A 2,930-nucleotide genomic window follows, 5' to 3' on the forward strand; every position below is an offset into this window, starting at 1 on the left:
GTTTTGATTCTATAAGGACCCCAAAGGTCTATGTGAATAAGAGCAAATGAATCATGAGCTTTAGAAATACTTCTAGGAAAAGGTGATTTATGGTGCTTGGCAAATACACATATTTCACAAAAGAAATTAGGTGAATGGGAACAAAGAGAAGGATTCACATGCTGCATTCTAGAAATAGAAGAATGACCTAATCTAGCATGAAAAGTGTCAATAGAAAGTGTAGAAGTAGAATTAACTATATGAGGTGGTATATATTTGGTGGCAGATTGTGAGGAAGAGTTTATGTAGGAAGAAGAACAAGCAAGTTTGTCTTGAGTAGATTGATGCACATTAAGATAATAGAGACCACCTACTTTAGTACCTTGAATCAACTCTTTCCCAGCACTATCCACAAACATACACTTAGAGCAAGTAAAATGAACTGTAATCTTGTTCTGATCAGCCAGCTTTCCCACAGATAATAAATTATGCTTAAAGCTAGGCACAAGTAACACATCATGTAGAACAATACTAGCACATATCACCACTTTTCCAACTTCAGAAACTAAAGTATAACTACCATCAGGCAATCCTACTTTAATAGCTTTAGGAAGAGTTCTTTTAACAGAAAATAAATTAACATCATACACCATATGATTAGTTGCACCAGAATCAATAATCCATATTGATTTAAGAAGTATACCTGCCACATTAGCAGAGGAGACAAGGCTGTTAGAAGATTCTCCAACACCTTGTTTGATTTGTATGGTGTTAAGAAAGTCTTGAAACATAGAGTGAAGCATAGCATTGTCAACATGATTAACTGAGGCAGTAGATGGACCAGCAGCAGAGAAATCAAGAGGAGTATCCTCAAAGGAATTGTCAGTAGTAACATGAGCACTCATCTTGCCAGAATTGTGACTAAAAGAACTAGGACCAGGTTTCTTGTGATACCAATCAGGAAAACCAATAAGTTTGAAACACTGATCCTTAAGATGTCCTTTACCCTTGCAATAATCACAATGCAAGTTTAATTTCTCCAATTTTTCCTTCTTCCAGTCTCTTTTCCCACCAGAACTTCTTTGAACTGCCAGAGCACTTATTTCTTGAGTTGAATATTGAGTTCCAGAGATCTGTTTTTGTTTTTCAATCTGCTGAGCTAAGGCAAATGCTCTATTAATGGAAGGTAGAGGATCCATTGATAGAATATTAGTGATAACATTGTCATATCCATCATTAAGTCCAAGCAAGAACTCAACTAATTTTTCTTCTGCCTGAAAATCTGCAATCTTCTTCATAAAATTGCAGCTACATTTTGCAATAGCACCACAACTACAATCTGGAAAATTCCTTAAGTTCTGTATTTCATCCCACAATCGCTTCATTTTCCCAAAATAAACCACAACAGACATGTTTTCTTGTTTCAATTTCTCCAAATCCTTCTTTAACTGATATATTTGAGGTCCATTGGACTGACCATACCTCTCACATACTTCATTCCATAGTTGAATTGAACTCTCTACAAAAGTGAAATTCTCACCAATTTCCGGTTCCATAGAGTTCATAATCCAACAAGTAATCAGATAATCACATCTAATCCATCTATTGAAATCCTTATCATTAGAATTAGGTTTCGTAATTGATCCATCAAGAAATCCAAGCTTATTCTTCGCAATCAAAGCTCGTTTTACATTCTTTTTCCAGCTAACAAAATTAGTTGAATTCAAATTAATTGCAACTAATTTGTTCATAGTTTGATCTGAATTAGAAATGTAAAATGGATCATTGTAATTGATACTCACATTACTGTCGTTATTGACAGAGTTATCTCCAGGACTTTCCGCCATTGATTGAAGCAAAGAAGAAGAAATTTCCAGAATAATCTTCTACAATCTTTAACTTCAGAATGTGTTCAATCAAGAATTTTCTTCGAGTTCATATGCGGATCAAGAAAAGAACCCGCTCTGATACCATGTGAATTGTATAGAGAGGAATGAGAGAAGAGAGAGAAAATTATCTCCTCTATTCTGTTATTAGTGGCAAAAGTAACTACAATATTACAGCAAGAGATGTATTTATACTGTAGTTAGTTATAACTAACTAACAGATATTTATTGAAGGCTAATAACAAAAACTAATAACATCAGCTATTTATTACATAGACTCATAACATATGTTAGTGTCCAAATTTGAACTTTAACTATTAGTTGTTAAGGCTCTCTCACATTTGTTTACGTTTTGATTTTGTGACAGTGAATAAAAACACTAGACATACCTAATGCACAAACGTCTATATCATGTTCATAGAAGAAGTGAGCAGGCCCACGTACAGGCCTTTGCCCACGTGACAAGCTTTATTGGGCCAGCCCACGTGACAAGCTTTATTGGGCCAGCCCACGTGACAAGCTTTATTGGGCCAGCCCAAGTGTATGATATTCGCACGTTGTGTAAAATGTAAATGCTGGAATTCGGAAGTGTGGTTGTCAGCGAACGCAAAGATGATTCCTGTCGAGTTATAAAACTCAGAAGAGGAAAGCCAAAAATTGGCAACAAAAAAATGCGTCTGCCGGGAGTCGAACCCGGGTCTATTGCTTGGAAGGCAATTATCCTAACCGTTGGACTACAGACGCTTCTTATAATTTTACTCCTTTGATACCTTATTCTACAATGATTGCTTTTTCCAAACACAAACACAAACACAAACACAAACACAATTACTTGATACTCCCCAATCCCCTGTATGTTTTTGTCCCTCACTTAAAATCTTAACATTATTAATAATTTGAGTGAATCTTCTAAAACTTTACCTAATACTTCATATAAGAAAAAAATATAATTTTATGATGTCTTGTTTGATTCGTCTCAATGAATACTTTATAAATATCCAATTGTTATGATTTTTACTAATATATACTCCCTCCGGTTCAAAATATAAGGCACGCACGATGTTT

At 35.0% G+C, this 2,930-nt stretch overlaps 1 non-coding gene across 1 annotated transcript; it reads right to left on the minus strand.

Moving 5' to 3' along the window:
- Window positions 1–2,537: 2,537 nt before the first annotated feature.
- TRNAG-UCC (transfer RNA glycine (anticodon UCC)) lies at window positions 2,538–2,609 on the minus strand. The gene has a single exon. It is a non-coding gene; the product is annotated as a tRNA-Gly (tRNA).
- Window positions 2,610–2,930: the final 321 nt, after the last annotated feature.

This window comes from Beta vulgaris, chromosome 8 (assembly GCF_026745355.1).
Source record: "Beta vulgaris subsp. vulgaris cultivar EL10 chromosome 8, EL10.2, whole genome shotgun sequence".
In the NCBI taxonomy this organism is placed as follows: domain Eukaryota; kingdom Viridiplantae; phylum Streptophyta; class Magnoliopsida; order Caryophyllales; family Amaranthaceae; genus Beta; species Beta vulgaris.